Source organism: Cetorhinus maximus, chromosome 16 (assembly GCF_964194155.1).
Source record: "Cetorhinus maximus chromosome 16, sCetMax3.hap1.1, whole genome shotgun sequence".
Lineage (NCBI taxonomy): Eukaryota > Metazoa > Chordata > Chondrichthyes > Lamniformes > Cetorhinidae > Cetorhinus > Cetorhinus maximus.
The window spans coordinates 69404759-69429268 of record NC_135894.1 but is presented as its reverse complement, the minus strand read 5'-3'; the positions used below and the strand labels follow the sequence as shown (position 1 = coordinate 69429268).

General features: G+C 42.4%; 1 protein-coding gene across 1 annotated transcript in view; it reads left to right on the top strand.

The window, feature by feature from the left end:
* Window positions 1–449: 449 nt before the first annotated feature.
* styxl2 (serine/threonine/tyrosine interacting like 2) overlaps window positions 450–24510 on the top strand; it is a 71465-nt gene continuing 47404 nt past the window's right edge. Inside the window, exon 1 of the mRNA XM_078559997.1 lies at window positions 450–574. The gene's annotated coding sequence lies outside the window, so the exon portion shown is untranslated. The remainder of the gene's footprint in view (window positions 575–24510) is intronic.

The window sequence follows — 24510 nt, the reverse complement described above, 5'->3', positions numbered from 1 at the left end:
AAATAAAGTCACTTCATACCTGCCTGTTCATCCCCATGCACTGTCACAAAGTCTGCCATTTTCCAAGAACTCTGCCAAAGTCCTCCGTAAGACAAAAGTTTGCATTCCCTATCATCATCCAACCCTAAAATTGTTGAAAGCAAAGAAATGAACTCATGCAACTCTGTGATCAAACAGTCTTTAAATAATATTCATCAGGAAGTGAAAACAAAATCAATTATCCCTTACTTTAGCTTTTGCTTAACACCATGTAGATTTTGTGCCAGCTACATTACTTATCCTGATTTCTAATCTACTTTGCATATAAAAGGCCCCCTGATTGAGATGAGGCTCTTTTTAAGCATTAGTGACCTGAGGTGACTCCGTTCTCAGAGTTGCTGTTATCACAGAGACAGCAGATTCCAGCAGTCTGGCACTTACAGCAGTGGGAGCTGGTCCCATATCTGAAGCTTTTAGTGTAAAGGTATTGTGGAAACATGAAGAAGTGGGCTGACTGCCACTGTCCAGAAAGACGCCAACATCTGTGCCCACGCCTTGCAGCCACTGAGGTGTCTTCACAAACAGGCCTAATCAGGTATGGCAAGGTGTGTGAATGGGTCCTATTCAAAGCATCCAATACATCATTTTTGGCTTCTACTTCAAAAGCCACCATTGTCCTTAGAAGCTCTGCCTGGTACCTTGATGTTGCAGAAATCTTTTGTTTGCTCACAGTGCCCAGGCTGTTTTGCAGGTCATGTGAAACTCTTGTGCTGTGTGTAGATGTGTGTAGTTACTCCTTCCGTTTATCCATAATTTCAACCATGTGCATAAAAACCTTGTCTACTGCTTCCACATAAGAATGGTACTCTGAAATAATTATTCCTTTGAATGCTGGACCCTTGAGATATGTGTCTATTTGTCTCCCTCCGTGTGCACAGGGTACTGTTTATTTTCTTCCTCTCCCAAGTTCTCATTTTCACCAGTGCCAGTGACTCACTCAGTTACAACCCTTCCGGCCAATTCCTGCAGTTGGTGCCTCTGCACTGGTGTTTATACAGGGAAGGTGCCAGGATGGAGTTGTTGAAAATGCTTCAGCAGTTTTGGATCTAAAAATGACCAGGTAGTCACCAGAGTGGCTGACCTCTTCCTCCAGGGAAAGACAGAAGAGCTAATTTAGCTATGAATGTGGTAACATTTGCCGTTGAAGAAATATTACAGATTAACTATCAGGTGCTGTACATAATAGATTGATTTATGAAATGAGACTTACATGAATTGCAGCACAGTTTGAAAAATATTTGCAAAAAGCCACGGGAGAAATAAGGAGCTTTTTTTAATTCAGGAAACTTGCCATGAACTGGAATGCATTGCCTGAAAGGATGATGGAAACACAAATTGGGTGGACTAAGTTCAATACCCAATTGTCCAGTCTGCCTTTCTGTCAAGCGAGGTCCCATACAAGGGTTAGGTGAAGAGAAGTGGGAGGAGACTTGTTTGAGCATAAACGTCAGCATGGTCAAGTTGGGCTGAATGACCTGTTCTGAGCAGTACGTGCTATATAATCCTATGTAATACCATTTTTTTTCCACGCAATGCATTCATTTCATAACAATTTGTGGAGTTAAAAAAGCTCCCCATGACTTTTGGTAAATATTTTTCAAACTGTTCGGAAATGCATGAATGTGTCATTTCATAAACCAATCTAATGTAATACTAACTCATATGTACCTCACTGACACAAAAAATAGTGACAGTCTAGTGAAAGTGAAAGTACCTTTGGGTCTGATAGCCAGCTTCATTGTATTGATCATAGAACTGAATAAAAGCAAAATACTGCGGATGTTGGAAATCTGAAATAAAAACAGAAAATGCTGGAAAAACTCAGCAGGTCCGGCAGCTTCTGTGGAGAGAGAAACAGAGACAATGTTTCAAGTCTGTATGACTCCCTTCAGAACTGAAGAGATGTCGAAATGTGATGGATTTTATATTGTTTAAGAGGCAGTGGAGCAGGTGAAGCAAAATAGATGAAATGTTAACTGTGCTCCTCTCCGCAGATGCTGCCAGACCTGCTAAGTTTTCCCAGGTATTTTTGTTTTTGTTTTGGATTTCCAGCATCCGCAGTTTTTTGCTTTTATCTTAGAGCAAAATAGATGGTTAGGGAAAGGTGGGAACTCAGAAGAGTTTTGACAAAGATGTCATAGACAAAAGACAAAGGGAGTGTTAATGGTAGTGTTAAAGACTGAAGAAGGTGCAGATAGCAGCATAAAGGTAAGAAAGCAGAATGTGTTAATAGCAGAACAGGAGTCAGCACTCTGTGAAAGCAAAACATAAGAACAAGTGACAGGTGGCCCAGAGGGCGTAGGGGTTTGTGGTTTGGGGGAAAATATATTGAACTAAAAAAGGGGTCAAGATGGAGGAGAGAGTTCATAGTCTGAAGTTGTTGAACTCAATGTTAAGTCCAGAAGGCTGTAAAGTGCCTGATCGGAAGATGAGGTGTTGCTCTTCCAGTTTGCATTGGGCTTCACTGGAACATAACAGAAGGCCAAGGACAGACATGTGGGCATGAGAGCAAGCGAGGACTGAGTGTTGCTGTATGTCTGAGGAAACGATAAACTGGATATTATCTCTATTTTAGATGGCATGTGCAAAAACCCAGCAAACATGTATCTGAATTATCCAAAAAGAGAACAACAATTCAGGTAAGCACTGCAAGGTTGTCCAAGAAGCCTAATCTTAAGTTATAATTTATTTGTTTTGCAGAAACCAAATAATGTATATTGACTATCAGATTGGACCATTGTGTAATGTGACCCTGTGTGGTGAATCCGTGCAGTTACACCAGGATTTGCCTGTTGGTGACCATCAATGTTGGCCATGTTGGTGTATGCAGGGACTGTGGGAGAGCACCTCATTACAATAGTAAAAGCAGGCACAGTCATCACTTCGGACACATCACTGGTGCCCACCTTATCATTGCCTGCTGTTTGTGGAGCCTGGCACCCCAGCCAACCCTGGGCATGGTCCTTTTGGATTCCTTGGTGAGGGATCAATGTATTAAAACAACATTTCAAAAATGCTGTTCTGGGATCTTGGCCAGTTCCTTGACCTGGGCTGCACCAGTGAGCCTGGTGTCTTTCTGGAGGCCTGTATGCCTCATCTTAAGTTGCAAACCTGCCTCCAATGATTCACTGGATCCTAACTTTGCCCAAGGAACAGAAACTCCTGGAGTAGGCATTTCTTCCACTGTCTTTTCCCTCTGGTTATTGGAGGGCAAATGAATTCCCACCAGGAACCCGGCACTGTTTATTTTGCAGGGGATGAGAGGCAGTTCCACTGTCCGCCCACCAGAGATATAATGGGTGACCATAGGACCCTCAAACAATATGTTTAAGGATAAGCACTGCATGGATTGAACTGAACATTGAAGTGACAATAGGACCTTCTTTTAATTGTCAGTAGCAAAATCTGATTATTTTTGCCCACTTCAAGTTTCAGAGAGCAATCTTTCAGTCTGTTGTTCTAATGTGGATTCAAATTGAGATGCCAGAAGTGAATGGACAGTGAGAAAACTCACTACAACAACCAGTTCTTCCAATCCCCATAAAAAGCTACTTACTTAACAGTTTATAGCTATTAACTGCATAAAACCACAAAACATTAAAAGTGGGCAAAGTTGTGAGAAAATTCTATAATTCATTATATGAATGAGCAAAAACAATGGTCATCCACTGTACATAAAGATGCAAAAGTATAGGAATAAAGGTATGTTGGTATCAAAAATTAGAGCACTAGATGAGTGGCAGCATGGAGTGAAGGGATGGAGTTTGGACCCTGCACTCATTGAGTTCCTGATTTCATTTTGTTTTGAGGCGACATCATGAAGGAAATGCTTCAGTGTGGAGAGGTTAAAACATCCAGAAGCTGGGACTATCACACAACTACTTTCACAAAATTCAGCAGGTAGTTAAGATTTGTCGTTCATAGTGGTCTAGCAGAAGGACACTATATACATATATAATAGACATACTATATTCAAGTGGTACATGGCACAAAAGTTCACAGAATGGGAGAAAAACATAGAGGGAACATTAGAGGGTAACATACTGTCCACCAAATACAGAAATGGGAAAGAAGCCATTGGGTTCATCTGAATTTGTGGTCCTATTTCAAAATTTCCACCAACTATTTTAATCTTCCCTTCCTGTTATGCTGAATGCACATTTAAGGATTCTTAGGACATTAGTTGGGGCGAAATTAAACTTCAGTGATAGTGCAAAAAAGTGGTAGAGAATTGTAAAAACAAAAAACTAAAAGCTACTGCGGATGCTGGAAATCCAAAACAAAAACAGAATTACCTGGAAAAACTCAGCAAGTCTGGCAGCATCGGCGGAGAAGAAATCAGTTAACGTTTCGAGCCTTCATGGCCCTTCGGCAGAACTGGAGCATAGTTAGAAGAAGGGAGAAATATAAATAGAGAATTGTGGCCTGTTTTACAACCCATCTGCATTTTCTCTTCCATTTCCAATGGAAATTAAGTTCAGGCATGATATAAGTTAGGTGAATCGATAGCGCCCATTTTACATAATCACCCAAACTCAAAATTATTTCCAGTATTTTTATGCCAAATTATGCCAAATCTAGCAGTGAGCCAATCCTTCCTTGCTACTTAAACAAAGTCAAAATACCGTGAATGCTGGAAATCTGAAATAAAAGTAGGAAATAATCAACACAACAGGTTATGGAGCGAGAAACAGAGATAATGGACTGAATTGTCCAACCCTGTTTTGGTGGGCTTGGAGACAGGATGACTGGAAAACTAGTGGAAATCATGGTGGGACAGCTCACTGCCGAATTCTCGCTGCCGGGGAACTTTCTCGGGTGGGCTAAGAAGTGGATTGGCTGCTCACTTCACGGAAGGGGGCAACTAATTAAGCTTGTTAAAGGTCCCAATTATGGGTGATTTTGCAACCTTGCTAGGCTTTTGCCACCAGCAAATCAGCCCCCTCCCCCCCCCCCACCCCTCCACCCCAGCTTTGCGCAGAGGCCACCAGCTCAATGTAGCTATGGCAGGCCAGCGGGTCATCAGAGCCAGAGGCCCCAGCACCAAACACTTTAGCCATAACCTTTGCACACTAGCTATGCATATGATTCCTCCAATAGTTAGACAAATGATCGGACCCACAGAGCTCTGGTGCAAGCAGCTGTGCAGAGCATGGGTGCCCACAATTTATCTTCCACTGATATAAATGTAGTGCAGCTCGATGAATGGAAAATGGGGACTATTTTTTTCAACTCCTGGAGAATTTGTTCCACAGTATTCTAGTTAGAATTACCATAATATACAATAAGCTTTATTAGGATCATTATGCTTTTTGACATGTAAGTTTTTTTAAAAATTCTTTCTTGGGATGTGGGCCTTGCTGGCTGGACCAGCATTTTTATTGCCCCTCCCTAACTGCCCTTGAGAAAGTGGTGGTAAGATGCCTTCTTGAACCACTGCAGTCCATATGGTGTAGGAAGGGACTTCAAGGATTTTGACCCAGCAACAGTGAAGGAACAGTGATATATTTCCAAGTCAGGATGGTGAGTGGCTTGGAGGGGAACTTCCAGGTCATGGTCTTCCCATGTGTCTGTTGCCCTTGTCTTTCTGGGTGGCAGAGATCATGGGTTTGGAAGGTGCTGTCGAAGGAGCCTTGGTGAGTTGCTGCAATGCATCTTGTAGATGGTACACACTGCTGCCACTGAGCGTTGGTGGCGGAGGGAGTGGATGTTGAAGGTGGTGGATTGGGTGCAAATCATGTGGGCTGCTTTGTCCTATATGGTGTCCTATATTGATTGTTGTTGGAGCTGCACCCATCCAGGCAAGTGGAGAGTAATCCATCACACTCCTGACTTGTGCCTTGTAGATGTAGACAGGCTTTGGGGAGTCAGGAAGTGAGTTACTTGCTGCAGAATTCCCAGCTTCTGAACTGCTCTTGTAGCCACAGTATTTGTATGGCTAGTCTAGTTCAGTTTCTGGTCAATGGTAACCCCCAGCATGTTGATAGTGGGGGATTCAGCAATGGTAATACTGTTGAATGTCAAGGGGTGATGGTTAGGTTCTCTCTTGTTGGAGGTGGTCATTGCCTGGCACTTGTGTGGCGTGAATGTTACTTACCACTTATCAGCCCAAGCTTGAATGTTGTCCAGGTCTTGCTGCATATGGGGACGGACTGCTTCAGTTTCTGAGGAGTCGTGATTGGTGCTGAACATTGTGTAATCACCAGTGAACATCCCCACTTCTGATCTTATGATGGAGGGAAGCTGAAGATGTTGGGCCTAGGACACTACCCTCAGGAACTCCTGCAGTGATGTCCTGGAACTGAGGTGATTGACCTCCAAGAGCCACAATGATTTTCCTTTGTGCTAGGTATGACTCAAACCAGTGGAGAGTTTTCCCCCTGATTCCCATCGACTCCAGTTTTGTTAGGGCTCCTTGATACCACGCTCTGTCAAATGCTGCCTTGATGTCAAGCGTAGTCACTCTCACTTTACCTGTTAAGTTCAACTCTTTTGTCCATGTTTGAAGCAATGCTGTAATAAGGCCAAGAGCTGACTGGTCCTTGCGGAACCCAAACTGAATCACTGAGCAGGTTGTTTCTGAGTAAGTGCTGCTTGATAGCACTGTTGACAACCCCTTCCATCACTTTGATGTTGATCGAGAATAGACTGATGGGGTAGTAATTAGCCAGGTTGGATTTGCCCTGCTTTTTATGCAAAGGACATACCTGGGCAATTTTCCACATTGCTGGGTAGATGTAGATGTACTGGAACATTTGACCAAGGGCGCAGCTGGTTCTGGAGCACAAGTCTTCAGTACTATTGCTGGAATATTGTCAGGGCCCATAGCCTTTGTAGTATACAGTGCCTTCAGCTGTTTCTTGATATCATGTGGCGTGAATTGAATTGGCTGAAGACTGACATCTGTGATGCTGGGGGACTCAGGAGGAGACCGAGATGGATCATCCACCCAGCACTCTGGCTGAAATTGTTACAAACACTTCAGCCTTATCTTTTGCACTGATGCGCTTGGCACCCCCATCATTGAGGTTGGGGATATTTGTGGAGCCTCCTCCTCCAGTGAGTTGTTTAATTGTCCACCACCATTCACGACTGGATGTGGCACGGCTGCAGAGCTTAGATCTGATCCGTTTGTTGTGGGATCACTTAGCTTTGTCTATTGGATGCTGTTTTCACTGTTTGGCATGCAAGTAGTCCTGTGTTGTAGCTTCACCCAGTTGACGCCTCATTTTTAGGTATGCCTGGTGCTGCTCCTGGCATGCCCTCCTGCACTCTTCATCCTCCTGTTTGATGGTATTGGTAGAGTTGGGGATATGCCGGGCCATGAGGTTACAGATCGAGGTTGTATACAATTCTGCTGCTGCTGATGGCCCACAGCGCCTCATGGATGCCCAGTCTTGAGTTGCTAAATCTGTTCAAAATCTATCCCATTTAGCATGATGGTAGTGCCACACAACATGATGGATCCTTATTGTGATGGTGGCACTTCATCTTCATGATGACTGTGCAATAGTCCTCCTACCAATACTGTCATGGACAGATGCATCTGTGACAGGCAGGTTGGTGAGGATGAGGTCAAGTATGTTTTTCCCTCTTGTTGGTTCCCAGTCTAGCAGCTAGGTCCTTTAGGACTCAGCCAGCTCGGTCAATATGGTGCTACCTAGCCTCTCCTGGTGCTGGACATTGAGGTGCGCCCCCCTCCCCACCCCCACCACACTGGATTACATCCTGCGCCCTTGCCACTCCCCGTGTTTCCTCCAAGTGGTGTTCAACATTGAGGAGCATTGATTCATCAGCTGAGGGAGGGAGGTACGTGGTAATCAGCATGTTTGACCTGATGCCATGAAACTTCATGGGGTCTGGAGTCGATGCTGAAAACTCCCAGGGCAACTCCCTCCCGACTGTATACCACTGTGCTGCCAACTGCTGGGCCTGTCCTGCCGGTAGGACACAGCCACATCCTCTGCAGGTAGCCCTTGTCCCTGAGGAACCATCCTGCAGACTCTGTGGACCCTGGAAGACGTCAGGGATCTGTGACCAACTGAGAATGTAGGAATCATGCACACTCCCTGGAAACTGTGCGTAGGCCTCCAGGATATGATTGTGGCGGTCGCATACCAGCTGCACATTCAGCGAATTGAATCCCTTGCGGTTGACATAGTTGACCACTTGCTGCAACGGAGATCTGAGCACCATGTTAGTGCAGTCGATGCCATCCTGCATCTGTGGAAAACCTGAGATCTGAAATCCAATTGCTCTTGCATCCTGGCTGTCCTGGTCCCAGGCGAAATGCACAAAGTTGTGTGCCCTTGTAAAGATGGCATCTGTGACCTCATGGATGCATTTATGGGTGGAGGCTTGAGATATCCCACAGAGGTCACCTGTGAAGCCCTGAAAGGAGCCACTGATGTAGAAATTGAGCATCGCTGTCACTTTCAAGGCCACTGGCAATGGATGCCCTCCATGTCCCCGTGGTGCCAAATCCTGCAGCAGCTGGCAAGGTGACCGACCAGTTCCCTAGACATGTGCAGTTGTCAGTGACACTGGTTGTTCGGTCATCTGCAGGCATGAAAGCTGACATCTATAGACCCTGGGTCTAGCTAGGTGCTGACCAGCAACGGCTCGCAGTGGCTCTTCAGCAGCGTGTGTGGGAGACCCTTTCTTCCTGAGGGTGCTGCTCTTCCCTCTGCCCAGCCAGGAGCCTCAGTTGCTCTGTCTTCCATTGACTTTGATCTCTGTAGGCCATCAGGGATGCAGCTAGTTCACCAGGTTCCATGTTCCTGATGTAATCCTGCAGGATGAAAGAGAGAGAGAGACGCATGAGCTTGCATGGGTAAATGAAGAACCTGTCTTGGTTAACTCTGAAGGCCCCTTAATGCATCCCAGAGAGTGCTGGCCACCACTAGGATGGTCAGAGATTAGTGCGCTGCATGGCTGTCCGAAACCCTACCTTCCTCCACTCCATTCCACTTGACCAATTGGCGGTAGTTTTGCCCATTGGACTGCATGCTGTACTCAGCTCAGGCACAGGCATTCTCCTAACCCACACTGCAAGGCTGCACTGTTAGCTTGAACCATGGAGGAGACTGGTCCAAACCGGGATGATGACATTACAAGGGGCTGTGAGCGCTTCCACCAGTGACTGCTCCATGTCCAGCTTTAGCAAGGAGATTGTACAATGTGCCCAGTCGTCCAATTGTTCTGCAGTCCACTAAAACGCTCATTAGTTTGCAGTCTGTGCCCGAGGGGTGAAAAGCTCTGGAGCACTTGGTGGCACTTTCATGCCTCTGCATTGCTTGAGTGAGCAGATAAGCTAGAGGCCCGACTCCAATCATATCAACGGCTATGCCTGAGCAGTCTCAGCTACAGAGGAATGGTCACTTTATACAAGGTTTCCCTAATGCATGGTCGCTTCCTTTGTATGCCCCCCACAAAGTCGCCACACCCCAGAGCAGCCTTTGCCCCCTGCCCCAACCAAAGTCACTTCACCTGCAGGGCAGCCTTTGCCCCCACCAACGTGCCTCAAGCTTGAAGTCCAACAGGCGTCCCTCATGAGTCCTCTGCAACGTTACTGTGTACTCACCTCCGAGTTCCCTTCAAAATGCAGCCCGCCAAGTGCAGGCCTTTTCTATACTGTTGTGAAACACGTCAGCGTGGGTGGACCAGCCAGCCAGAGAGAAGTGGGGGGTTGAGCCCGGCGGGCTGGCCTTGTAATGACATGCTGATGCATTACAATGAGGTTCCCGACATCTGATGGTGGGAAACGCGGCCCGCCATTGACGGGCTGAGCGGACAATCGCAAAGTGGTTTCACGATGTCGTGAAACTGATTTTTGGCCTTCTCGCCATATTGTCCACTCACACCACTGAGCACGCCTGACGCCAGCAGGCACGGAAAATTCCTCCCATAGACCAGAATTTTCTAGCCCACCCATGGCGGGTTCCTCTGCGGCGGGGCTGGCGAGCCATTAAAATCTCCGTTTGCATCGGCGAGACCGGAAGATCCCACCGGCATGAGGGGCTGGAAAGTTCCAGCCATAGAGTGATACAGCAGATAAGGAGGCTATCTGGCTGATTGTGCAAGAGTCAGGTTTTGATGGAGCTATCCAATTAATCCCTTTCCCCATTGTCAAGTGATTTTTTTTCCCTGTAAGTGTTTATCAAATTCTCTTTTGAAAGAAACTATTGAATCTGCTTCCACCGCCCTTTCAGCCAGTAGGTTTCAGATTGCAACAACATGCTGTGCAAAACAAAAAGTTCCTTGTGTTGTCTCTGCTTCTTTTGCCAATCAGCTTAAACCTGCAACCTCTAGTTAGTGATCCTGATGCTACTGGAAACAGTTTCTCCTTATTTACACAATCAAAATCCTTCAGGAACACCTCTAACAAATCTCCCCTTAGCTTTTTCTGCTCAAGAGTACCAATCCTATCTTCTCCAGTCTCTCCATATAACTGAAGGCCCATAACCCTGTTTCCATCCCAGTAAATCTCCTCTGCACGCTCCCGAAGACTTCAACATCCTTCCTCAAGTCCTCTGCCCAGAATTGATCACAATTCCCCAGCTGGGTCCTAACTTCTCTTTTATGAAGGTTTATCATAACTTTCTTGTTTTTGCACTCTATGGCCTGGAGTCAGGTTGACACGGGAACCCTTTAAAAGTGGCAGACGGGACCCGCCTCTGGGATTCCTGACCCCATACCCAGGCTGTCTGATTTCTGGGAGTGCCTTTAAAAGGTGCGGGCTGGATCCTGTCAGAAGCCTGCACCATGCACTCCCGACCTGGCCGGCTTCATTGCGGAGATAGGCGTATTCTACTCCTCCACAATTTTCATTGAGTCAGACCAGGTTTTAAAGAGTCGTGGTTCACGGCCTCTCAGAGGAGTCGTCAACCCTAGTCTGCATGAAGGGACCTTTCAAGAGGGTGGGTGGAAGGGCAGAGCTTAGCATAGGGGGCATGAGGGGCCGTGGGGGATTGGTGGGAGGCATGAGGTGACATGGTTGGGGCATGAGGAGTATTTGGAGGGTGAAGATGGTGTGAGGGTTGAGGGCTCAAGGGGCTTTGAGTTTTTATTTTAACTGGGACAAAGCCCCACAGCCCCGAGACAGGCCTTTTAAACTGCCCGCCTCCATACCCGGCAGCCCCTGTGGCTGCCTCCAAGTTTTTTCTAGCTATCTGTACCTTGCTTGCCCTGCTTTCTACCCTTAATTAGCACATTCTTTAGATAATATCAGCACCTTTAACACCTCTTTGTCCTTTTGTCTATGACATCTTTTGTCTATCTCCACCTATCACTGGCCCTCTATCCAGCTCTACTTATCCCACCCCCCCCTCCTTAAACCAGCTTATATTTCACCTCTTTTCTATTTTTCCTTATTTCTGCTGAAGAGTCATATGGACTCGAAACGTTAACTGTGCTCCTCTCCGCAGATGCTGCCAGACCTGCTGAGTTTTTCCAGGTATTTTTGTTTTTGTTTTGGATTTCCAGCATCCGCAGTTTTTTGCTTTTATCTCATCCTCTCCTTGTTGCTCTTATTTCATGATTTCAGCTCACCGTGCGGATGCGGTTCAGTCTCTGCTCGCCGTGTGGATACGGTTCACTGCCTCTGCTCACCGTGCGGATATGGTTCACCGCCTCTGCTCACCGTGCGGATACGGTTCACTGCCTCTGCTCACCGCGCGGATGCGGTTCGCCGCCTCTGCTCACCGTGCGGATACGGTTCGCCGCCTCTGCTCACCGTGCGGATATGGTTTGCCGCCTCTGCTCACCGTGCGGATGCGGTTCGCCGCCTCTGCTCACTGTACAGGTACAGTTCAGATGTTACCTCTTTATTTTTAGTGCATTCGACCCTGATTGCCACAGTCCAAATAGTCACCCACAGTTAGGAAAACTTCAAATTTGTATTAGGACAAAATGCGCTCTGACATTCCCAGGAAACCTTCCACCAATCCACTCAAACACAGCTTGGTGGCAAAGCACATCTTGTTAAAATTCAAGCGGAAGGACTCTCAGCTGAACATTAAAATTCCCCAGGGAACTTGTGAAACCAACCAAAGTTGTTCTGTTATTTTAATCCTCAGTGGTTCACGAAGGGGATAAATATAGATGGCAAACATGTAGCCTCTAGGAAAATGAAGCAGTACGCCCAGATCCTGATCAGATCTTTTCAAAGTGCCCTTGTGTGTCTTGAACCCTCTGTCTGTGTACTTTGCCTCTGTTCAAAATAAAACTCAAGAAATAACTTATGGAGTGTACACTAATTGTACAATCTTGCTAAAATAAGTTTTAACCATAACTAGTTATTAATCAGTATTATTTTTACTTTATAACATAACTTATGAAAGACCAATAAGAAAGTACAAATGAGCTGGCAATATATTGTTAATTGTAAAATATAAACTAGAAGGTACATCAGTACTTGGAAAAAAACTGGTACGAACAGTGAAGTATTAAATATTAAACTGACAAAATTCCTGGAAAAATGGAATCAGCAGGTGTTGATAAAGCAAATTGCCATTTAAACAGAAGTATAAACAGCAGGATGCGTCTACTTATAACAATGGGAAATGATGTTATGGCACAGCCAATGAATGGTAAATACTGAGCTTCTCAAATCCCAAAGGGAAAATTGAAGCAACTGCCACAACTGTTTTGCACATTGTATAAATTTTGAGATGCATGCCTTAAATTCAGTAGTAATAAGTCCACCGAGTCTTATAGGTTTCTTACAAGACTAAATTAAACATTTATTCATAGAAAAAATGATTTTAAGTACACACACTGATCTACAAATTACTACTGTGATAACTTCTAAATCTCCTAATTAATCTAACTCCCAGTTACACTTTTGTTAAGGCAACAGTAAAACACACAGATTTTAAAAGACCCAGGCAAAGAAACATGATACCCTGAACAATCCAGTTCGAAGTGAGTTTCCTTAACTTCAATTCTTCATAGACAGCAACTTGAGGTTTAGATGCTGAAGGCGTTTCACAATTGTTAGATCTTAGAATGCCTATCCTTTACACACAGCCCTCGCTCCATTATACATATTTTCCCCTTTGAATGCAAATTCCCATTGTTTCACTTTTCATTGGACTTTACCTCTCTGATAATAATCTCTCATTGTACCAATTTTACCAGTAATCTTTGGGAAAAATAAACACACTGGCCTGAATTTTCAGGTCAGCAAGCAGGGGCGGGGCCCGCTCGCTGACATGTAAAATGTCGCACGGTGATGTCGGGTGGGCGTCCCAACATCACCGCGCATCATTCAGATTTTCAGTTCGGTGGGCGTGCACCCGAGTCGGCTGCGTGCCCAGCGAACTGTCAAAGGCCTATTAAATATCAATTAAAAAACTTAACGGAGCGGCCCATCCAACTTTAAGGTTGGCGGGCAGGCAAAGAGCCCAGGCGGCTTTTGCATTTATCATGGAACCTCATCCACGGGCGGGATGAGCTTTCATGAAGGTATTTAAAGTTTTATAAAAAATTTTAATAACAGCCATAGACCTGCCCCAACTCATGTGACACTTTCATATGGTGGGGACATGTCTTAATTTTCTTTTCTTTATTAACATTTTCAGAACTTCAACTAATCTCCCTGAGGCACCTCCCCCCCTACACAGAGAGCGCTCAGCGCTTCCGGGCACGCGTCACACTGGGCGGGCCTTAATTGGTAAAATGACAGCGCCCAGCTGATCGGGGGCACCAATCGGCTGTGCACCTGCCCCTGCACAACCCCCCTCCCCCCTGACGGAGAGAATTCTCCCCACCGTTTCTTACTTCACCTGGCTAGGTGACACATTTCACCCCTCCTTTGAAATCAGGCTAATCTGGTTTATTCAAAAATGCAAACATTCACTTTACCCCTATGTTTACCTACTTAACATTTCAAACCTAGATTATTTTCTAATACATCAAAGTCTTCAGACCAACTGCCTTTAATTCAGTTAAATCACATAACACCCACAAACAGACATAGACCCATAGACGCAGACTCCACTATTACTCTGTTTTACAATAAATTCCAATAACATGATGAGAATTATCATATCTTCCTGACAATGGTTACAAAGCTAGCAACAACATATCCTCTCACCAAAATCTACCAGTTAATCATCACACATAGACACCTATGAAAAGATCAGTTTAGCGTTTCAGCAAAAGATGCAATTATAGGAGCTAAGCTACATTTTAACTTCTTGTTCATGGTAAAGAACTGAATGAGAATGAAAAAGATCAGACAACACAGCCCTACTTTTCAACCACGTGCATTGAGAACATTAAGAACATTCAATGTGCAGATTCATTTGGTACAGACACTGATGGGCTCCACAGTTGAATTCATGGTAACAATTAACTTAACCTGCTGCCAGACCACCTGTCTGCCCACTACTTTATCACTCTCCCTTTAAACATTGTCTCTCCCCTTGATCATAGTAAGATGCTGGGGGTAGTTTCATGGGCATGAGGTAACTTCCAGCTCCTTAATCAAATGGCCATGCTTCATGTGCAGAAGTAGACAGCGAGTGTGCAATTCTACCATGGATAGCATCACAACTGAGGCTAACTCTGTGCTCACCTTGTGTAAACATACACATGTTTCTAGTAGTCATTGGATATTTCTCTTGCTAGCCAGCAGATGTTGAGACCTGAGACCTTATTGCATTTCTACTGATGGCCCTAGCACCACCTCCTCCCAAAAGGAATAAGAAAGATGTTTTTCACAACCTCAGGACACCCCAAAATGTTTTATAGCCAGAAAAGTGCTTTTTTGAAGTATAGTCACTGTTGTAATGTAGGAAACACATCAGCCAATTTGCGCTCAACCACAAACAGCAATGTGATAATGACCAAATAATCTGATTTTTAGCGATGATGATTAAGGCATACAAGGATAATTTTGTGTCATTTCTTAGTGGCTCCCTGATACAGTATTCTCAAAAAATTTTCTCAAACAATAAAGTTGTCTGTTTTTGTCTTCAACTCAATTATTTACGGAATTCAATTTCTGCGAGGATGAATATTCATGCAGCATAATACAATTGTTATTGAGAAATAATGTTCAATGGTTAGTAGCTCCCTCTGCTGGTTAAGAGACAATCTCTGACCTTTATTTATTTCTTTATTATGGCCATGTCTAATGTACAGATTTTGAGACTTCTCTAACACAAACAACCCTTGAGCAAAGCAACATGATAATTGACGAAAATATCCTCCTTTTACTTGGAGAACAACAGAAATGTTTGTCACAATGAATTGAATCATCAGGACCTCTGCTTTGGGAGCTGTAACAAAATCTTAATTTTTTTTTATTACAGCTGATTTCATGGTTTTTGCCTCCTGTCCAAGGATGTGCATGTACTGGACTAACTTAAGAAACAAACAATGCTGGAGATGCTAGGGTGGACCAGGTAGCCTAGTCACCCAGATCTATTGTGATCAGTTTTTGGTTCCTCTGCCTATAATCTAGGGCACACAGAACAATCCTGTCAAATGCACCACACTCCCCTTTTGCTGCATAATCACTCCCTAGCTGTTTATCACAGCATAAAAACCTTAACTGTGGCTGACTGTAAAACATGTTGAGATCCAAGCACAGGTGTCTTTGGAAAGTTCTGCAGTTTAGTCTCTTAATTGGCGGTTAAGGTTTGTGTGTTTTTGTCCATCATTCACTCAGATTTTCTCCCTTTACTCCTCCTCACCTGACAAATGGCAATTTATGCTGAGAGTCAACACTTCCATTAGAAGCCTATCTCAGTGTGAATGTTGGATGTAGATAGAACTTCAGCATTGTGTAGACAAGGCTTTTCACTGAGAGAGTGCAGCTGGTGAAGCAGCACTATGGTCTCACAGGGGAAGAGAATGCTGCCATTGTTTTCATTTGAATAAAATTCATTCACATGCATTCACCTCAACTGAAGTGAGACTTTTCAATACTACAGGGAATTTCCGAGAATTATTCATGTAAAAGCATGAGTATAGCACAAACAATATATTTTAAAAATACACAATTTTAAACATTTAGGTATCTAACTGCCTTATGCCAGTTTTCCAAATGTTTTGCTTTTTTAAATAAATATGTTTCTAATCCTGGATGAAAGTATGTTCAATATTTCAAATGTGTGGTTTAAGACTATTTCCGCTGTGGCATCTCATATAAAGCAGTCACACAAGGCTTGTGCTAACCACAGCAAAGCACTGTTAAAAATATAATTCAGATTATTTATTTTTCTGTTAATTCACAACCAGGGCCAAACATACAGAAAAACACATTCCTATACCTTTATTATTTCTCATTGAATTCATAAGGAAGGAAAGTGATACAAGGGAGACCAGTACCTGTGCTGTGAATTACACCCAAATGAAAATTAATTTGGCTCCAAAGATCAGACAAACCATTCCTTCTTGGGCTCTATAATCTCAGTTGTGCCAAAATTGATTCCCAGTCCAGCAGGATCCATTTGAAAAGTGTTTGACAGATCTTTCTTTTGTTTGGAGTGGGAGAACACCTATTATTCACGATGATTACATGTACAAGTGATGTAACTTACACCCTGAATCTGTTTCTAAACAAATTTAGAGAAGGTTTGCCAAATACCTTTCCAAGAAGGTAGAATCAATTTAACAATTTATGCAAGGCATGTGCCCTTGTATGTAATATATGAAAGAATTTGTAATGTTGGTTGAAAACCTTGTTCTTTCATTTGTGGTTATTGTAATTTGTCCTTTAAATATGACAGAAAGGGAGAGTTGATTAAATTCATTTCATGGCTGCACATCACCTCAGTCCACTTCTTGCAAAGAGTTTAATGAAGGCAACACAGATGAAGGTCCTGCATCAAACTACAGTCTTGTAAAGGGGCTTCTGGAAGATAGAGGGGTGATAGATGTCATATGCAGACCAATACATCTGATGCAGAGAACACTATCATTAGCCGCTTTCCTACAATTAGTGATAATTTAGCCAATCAAAATGGTGGACAACTTAATAAAGTTGATCTTGAGCTATTCAAGCATCTAATATTTCCTCCCAAGAAACTCAGTGATAGTGTAGCTCTGCAAAACAATGCACAGAATATATCTGCAGTAGATGGGCTCTGTGACACTGGATCAAAATTTGACAAGTGATCGGAAAGTAACATTGATTTCTACACATTTGTAACTGGAATCAGCAGTAGAGGCAATTTCAGGGGAACATTAATTACTGCTTCATGGAATGAGGACTCTGAAGCCCATACACAATTCTGGATGTTGATCGAGCTACCGGCTCCAGTGAAACAGTGCCCTGCCCTACTAAAGCGCATTGGCCTCAAGTCTCTGTTCATCACTGATTGGATGAAGAGATCACTAACAATGGTTCACAGCTCATGGTTGGTAATTCCTTCAAGTTACTAGAAACAGGGGGAGACATTGAAGAAAAGTAATTTAACTGTCCTGATTACACTGTTGTGCATTTCACAAATACTCACCAAAATATGGCCCTGAAGTCAAAATCCCAGCAGGCTCCTATCAGAATTCTTCACGGCTTCTAACACCATACACGGGAGATTACAATATTTGTGACAAGTAGCTCAGGATCCCAGTACCACCTTGGTTTCTACTTTATTCTACCTACATATGAATTTGAAAAATTTTCACAATAGAAGAGGCTCCCAAGGACTGCTATGTGAATGGGTCCATTCATGCAAGCTCATTAGCATTTCAGTTAAAGCTTTTCGGTTGGAATAAATAATCATTTTCGCACAATGAAATGACATGAAAGAAAACAGGTTTTCTAAATTTCACCATGCTTCCAAAATTGAAATATGTCCTAACATTTGTTTTTATTCCTAAGATTCATTACTGATTTAGCAAAGTGTGCCAAAATTATGATTGATGAGTCATTCCAATGATAAGGTCACTTTGACTGTGAAAAATATTTTAAATAAATAAATAAAATAGCAATATACATAATGCATAAAAACTTAAGGACAAGACTATTGTGTAGACTTTAAACGAGATATTTCTTTAATCCATCTAGTTTTCTCTGTACTGACCTGACTGTTCAGTTAAACTACAAAAGACCTGTGTGCTCTTCATATTCCATTCAATTACTGTGTCAGCTAATTTACTGATGATAAAGTGAATATTGAATTAAACAGCAGGTAATGCCCCAGCCTAGGGCGATATTACACCTTTCAAATAATACTTAATTTAATCAGCAGTTATGTATCTGTAAATAGAGCGACTAGGACAGTATAATCTTTCCTTTATGATTCTAATGTTCGGCGATCTTGATAGAAAAATCTAGATGTTTCTAGACCTGAGGCAAGATATTTTCCCGCTGAAATATGTTGGTCAGATCTTTTTGAATTGTTTCCTGTTACTTTATCTCTCCTCCCCTAAAAGTCATGACTCATGCTGGGATAAAGTTGGCAGATGCTGGCAGTTGGTAATATTACCCAATGGTCACTGAATGCTGTATTACAAATTTAAATTCAAAACCCACTGTGACAGCTGGGGAATTTAAATTCGGGTAATAAATAAATCTGGTATTAAAAGAAAAAGCTAGTGGTGTCCATGTAATGACTGGATTGTCGTAAAAACCCATCTGTTTCACTAATGTGCTTTAGGGAAGAAAAGCTGCAGTCCTTACTCAGTTTGGTTTATATGTGACTCCAGACCCACAGCATTGTGGTTGAACCTTAACTGCCCTCTGAAATGGCTAATCAAGTCATCAGGATGGGCAATAAATACTGAAGGCCAGAGATACCCACATCCCATGAATGAATAAAAAAATTCAAAGGATTTCTGAACAGCAATCTGAATGTTTATCATCACATGCTTTATCCTGTATGGCAGTCCTTCATACCAATGGATTTGCAATCTGGTTGCATTCTTCAATATGGTGAAAGAAATACAATGCAATCTCAGGGTACTGAATTCAACTATCAAAATAATTCTTTGTTTGTTCAGCTTCTAAAATGCCCTATTAATGCTGAAGACAATAATGATAAATCTGAGAGATCTTCAATCTGCTGTAATTCACTCTACCTCCATAAAAATAACTATTAAGCATGAAGATATTTCAGGATTAAACACTTTAATTAACAGGTTCCAATCATTCTAGTCTAAGCAGCCTGCAGAACCAAAACACTATTGAAGAATGTCCTGAAGTAATTTGCCTGATCAGGAATTCGCACTGTTTTTAATGACTTGGTCTAGAGTTACTTGTACACTTCCAATGAAAATACTGGGTATTAGTGCTGAGTTCCCCATTTTGGCCATCACAAGGATCTTAACCTATAGTGTGGAAGTCACAAATGAATGCGATAGGCGGTAATGCTCATAAAGTAACAATAGTCAGCTATGTGAATCTGAATTACTGAACTACTCTGTAACTTAAATTAACATTAATAAGGTTATCAAAAAAGTGACCAAGGCTAAATAATAATTGTGCACAAACATTTTATGCATGATTATATTCTATTGGAAAGTGTCTTCTGCTTATTAACTTGTATCCTCAACACATTAATAAAGAACAAGAAGATGCATTTTACACTGACTTAATGAAAACTATAACATAGCAAATAATGTTTGTTCAGGTTGTGTTAATGGAAAGTCACATTTTTTGATACTGGTTTCAGTCAGCAGCAATTCTTGGAACTGAGGCATTGAATAGCAAATGAAGCCAATTTTTGTGATAAATAAGGCACCATTTTCTGATATTGCTAAGCCTTCATAGGATTTTGATTAATCTCACTCTAAGAAGTTGGAGAAGCTAAGGCACTTTATAGTGAGATGAATGACTTGACAGCCAGTTTGTTACTTCCCACTCTTTACATTTTTATTGGCTTTGTTAACATAAAGGCTGACAATGATTTGGCTGAGACCAGAACGCACAACATCTCCAACTAATGACATAACTGTTTGGACAGTGCAGGCTGGATTCTTTTCTAAAGAGGTGGGTAGCTCGAGTTGGGAAATTTCCCGACTCAGCACACCCACCTCAGTTTAAAGGAATCCATGGTGGGGACAGGATCAAGAAGGGTCGGAAGCAGATCCTAGGTAGTCGAAGAGACGGGTAAGAGTTGAGGTGGGTTGATTAGAAGGTCCACCTCAGTTCTCTGGGACTTTGTCCTCAATGCTTTACACACTGTTAGGCCCACTAAACCTCACCCTTCACACACCGCCATATGTCCCCTTTATTGTACATGGATCCTCCATGCCAACTCATGCCCTCCACCATGCCAACTCATGCCCTCCACCCACCGCATGTCCCCTCATATCCCCATGCCATCTCATAACTCCATGCCACCTCCATAGCCACTCACCCAGTATCCATGATGGGCAGACCTCAGGAGCCATGTGGATATGAAAAAAATAATCTTCTAACAACCTAATACAGTTCTCACTCATGCATACTGGATAGTGAAAAAACTCACATTCAAGAAACCAGTTCAAAGTTTCAAATCTCCTCAAGTGGGTAATCCCTTGTAATAACAAATAAAATTCCATTCAGACCCCACATCAAAGACAGAAACTCAGAAATCTCCGCTGAGATAATTGTAACTCTTGAAACTCAACCGATCATTCATAATGACATAATAATAATAGCCCTTGGGGAAATATCAACATAGACCTCTTTTGAAACTGCATGACCAGATGGTAATTTGTTTTCTAACCTATACCAGATGGCCTGTCAATTAATACAGTCCAACAGGGTTTTTTTTAAACTCTCGCTGACATCGTAAGCCTATTTTTTCATGTTTAAAGAGTGGGGGATTTTTTAAACTTCATAAAATTTAAACAGACTTTATCCACCCTTTATGAGCATTACCGCCTACTGCATTCATTTGTGACTTCCACACTGTAGGTTAAGATCCTTGCATGGCTAAAATGGGGAACTCAGCACTAAGTTCAAATGGCCCTGCTGAGTTCAGGCTTCCTTCCTGTGTGAGTCACACCTACCCCATTCCCCTTGCTGACAAAAACTGGATCTGTCAGAAATGGGGACAGGACTTCTGCACTCAGGTCCCGCCTGCCATGTTTAAAATTCCACGGAGTCTTCCTGACTCTGCAAAAATCCAGCCCTGTGATTAAAAATTGCTCATATCACAAAATATTTACTTTATCAACCACGACCATCAGGCAGGCCCTTGGGTTTACTTAGAAAATGATTTCAGCTTTTGAAGGACCATCATTCAAATTTCTTCCAAATTTAAAAGTAAACTTTTTTGGTTTCTGACATATCAAAAATCCAACAGTACATTTAAAGGTCTTCAGTCAAAGCACTAAGTAATCCAAAAGATGCCTTGTGTTTCCCCAGAATGAAATCCACACTTTCTCCCGGTAAGAAGATGCTTCATTTGATTAAGTTCAGAGAGCTTAGGTACATGTTGGCTTAGGGACCTGACCTGCCAAATGTTTATAGAAATAGTGCTTCAATTTAACCATCAAAAACCTTGCAGCCCATCAGTACACAGCACTAGTAAGATTCTTGAAATTTCCCAATCAAGATCTCCCTACATGTTTCTGTAATTTTTAATTCGACTCCATCAGATCCCATTTATGAACAGGCTGGCTGGGTGATCATCAAAAATGCCATGAAGTATTAAAAATCTGACTAATCCAGTTGTTCAAATACCAAGCTAAATGGTGATCATTTCAGTTTTAATCTTACATTTTGAGCTGTACCACCTTGGAGTGACTACAGACAGCCCTGAAGAGATCCAATTTGTCAACCTCCACTGCTTATACCCCACAGACCAAGAAGGATGAGTTAGTAATTTGAAAACAAAATTGAGACTAACTCACTTTTAGTTTCCCCAAAACTGATTCTTCCACCTTTCCATCCCAACGTACAAAAGTTGAATATTTTCTTGAACACTAGCAAGAAAATATTTTAATTCATTTTCCATTATTCTCTTCCATCTGTACTTTGTTTTGCAAATGATCGGCAGCTGTTGAAAAATTAAAGCATGAACCCCAATCTATCTTGGGAGCAGCACCAACATTTGAAAACATAAAAATGAGCGAGTGTTAGCAAATATGTGTGTGCGTGCTTTGCCAAAGGCAGATCCTTGGCTCATTGTCTGTTGATGCTTCATTCTATACCGTTTTCTTGGATGTTTTTGTCAGTGGTTGCTTGGCATTGCTTACCACCCTCAGGGGCAGGGCAAAGAGACAGGAGCCTAGTTTATCTCAGCCAGAATGTGAATCAAACCCAGATTGATGGTGTTATTCTGAACCACATGGTAGCCATCTAGCCAACCAAGCTAACTGGTCCCAAATATACTTCAGAGAATGATAGATTTAAAGCCAGAATGTGAGTTACAGATATGAACTCTTGTGCTGGTAGATTAATTAAGGAAAACTATATCAATGACAATACAAGTGATGGTGTGAAGTTTGCAGCAGATCTTACATTACAGTTATTGAGTTCAGTAGCAGTGTGGCTAACCCTATCTTCTTAACGTTGTATTACAATAACCTTGCTTTTATCCCATTACCTTGCTTTTATCATATAATCTTTACACTTGTTTTACATTAGGTATCATTAGCTCAGCATTTCAAAAGCTTACTGTCTTGTCCCACCCGGGAATGAAAAGCTCCACATCAAGCCTCAAGGCATTACATAAATGTCTCCTTCCATGTACAATAAAGGTAAACATAAAATTGTCGGATACATGTCAACATTAGAAGGCCAGAACTACATAGAAATCAGAATCTATCTAATATGATGACAGTCAGTACCAGCCTTTTAAAGGGCATTGGAGATTTGGCCTTCTCCAGACACTGCCTGTTTTACCAGATTTCTGAACAAACTGTTGTTAACCACAAAAATGGAGGCCTTCCATTTAATTCCCAGGCTTCAAAAAGCAAGCAACTGGCCCAATCTTCTTGTTTGAATGGTTTCCCTCATAGAGAATAAGTTTTAAAAATGTCCCTGTCAGCAAATGGGAGCCTGCCAAAACCCAGTAAGCATGGGAAGATCAAAGAGAAGGAAAAAAAACTGCAGCTGCAGAGCCATGTCAAAGAAGGAAAAACAATTGAAGAGGTGTTCAGCTGTTATTAAAAAATGGCCATGGATAGTACATTAAAATGACCAGACCAATTTAGTCTAAGGCAAGGGCCAAACCAGACCTAAAATTGTGCGTCTAGGAGAAGAAAAGTTTTAGATTACAAGAGTACACCAGGATTAAGCAAGAAATCAGGAGTCCAAGTTAATACATTTTTATACTTGTTCGGTGTATTTGCAGATGAAGGAATCCTAATGCAAGGTATAGATGAATCCCCAACTGCATTTGATGAGATGTAGCCTTTGACAAATATTTTAAATTGTGGAGAGTGCAGGCCGTAAAGGAAGGTCTAGATCACCCTAATAAAGCCCTGAAGGGGCAAGGAGACCCCAGGCAGAGGGAGACAATACCTATGCAAACCACAAAATGGTTGCAGACCATGTCAGTGCAATGAAGTGTACGAGCCAAAGAGTTTAATGCAGAAGAAAGAGGAGCTTGAGAAGCAGCCACAAGGCTTAAAAATGGAGTTTTTTGAAAATGCTGACACATTACTCAAACTGCAACAGCAGGTTGTAGTGTGGAGCAAGCAGATGGCTGTGAGTGAAGGATATTTGAGGTAACCTAAAAGAAACAAAACCTTCAAAAAGAAAAAGAAACAGTTCCACAGGAAAATGTTCGTACCAAATCTGAGTTAGAAGAACTCAGCTAGAAGTGCAGTCAGGCATAAGAGCAGGCAGAAAAGGCACTCACAGAAGTTACTGCCCCGAAAGACTCTTTGAAGAATCAATATGTAGTCCTGGAAAAACATGAGGAGCTAAAAGAGATGTTGAATACTACTTCAGAAAAAGCTGCATTGAAGCTATCAATATTGACAAAGCAGTACTGATGCACAGCATGAGTTGGCAAAATGTCAACAAGAAAATAAACAGTTGAAAGAACAGCTAATCGTCCTTCAAAATCAAATGCAAAAGGAGTACATAACCCTTCAGCAGCATGAAGAAATGAAGACTGCCTTGAAGAGCAGAAAGGAAGAACATCAGAACAAAATTGAGGAGACTATTGAATTACAAGAAAACTCAAGACAAAGCAATTTATCTTCACAAAGAAAAGGAAAACCTGTTGAAGAAGCTTCACATGCTACAAGGATCCCTCAGGTCAAAGTTTGTTCTTCTGGAAAATTACAAAGAGAAGCAAAATGAATTTAATGACACTCTGAATGAACTGATGAACCAATTGGCAGAGAAGACTCAGCAATGGTCAATATTCCAGGAGGAAGCCAAAAGGTACAAGAAAGAGAGCTGAAGAACCAGCTGAATGGAAAAGAAGCGGTATTGAAAGGAAAAGCCGTAGAGCTTTCCAAGCTGCAATCAGATAATGAAGCCATGAGTATCACAATTACAAAACTGAAACAAGTTAATAATTCGCCAGAGACAGACCTGACAAACCAAAATGAAGGACAAGGACAAAG